Below are 311 nucleotides of genomic sequence, written 5' to 3' on the forward strand. Positions count from 1 at the left end.
TATATATATATATATATATATATATATATATATATATATATACGTATATGTGTGTGAGTGTGTAATATATGTATACATGTATGTGTGTGTACATATATATATATATGTATATGTATATATATATATACGTATATGTGTGTGTGTGTAATATATGTATACATGTATGTTTGTGTGTATGTGTGTGTACATATATATATATATATGTATATATATATATATATATTTGCTTTTCCGTCAATGTAAACTTACAAAAGATTTATTGAGATCATTTTTGTGCTACATTGAATTCTTTCATGAAATTTTGCACTGAT

This window comes from Octopus bimaculoides, chromosome 27 (assembly GCF_001194135.2).
Source record: "Octopus bimaculoides isolate UCB-OBI-ISO-001 chromosome 27, ASM119413v2, whole genome shotgun sequence".
Lineage (NCBI taxonomy): Eukaryota > Metazoa > Mollusca > Cephalopoda > Octopoda > Octopodidae > Octopus > Octopus bimaculoides.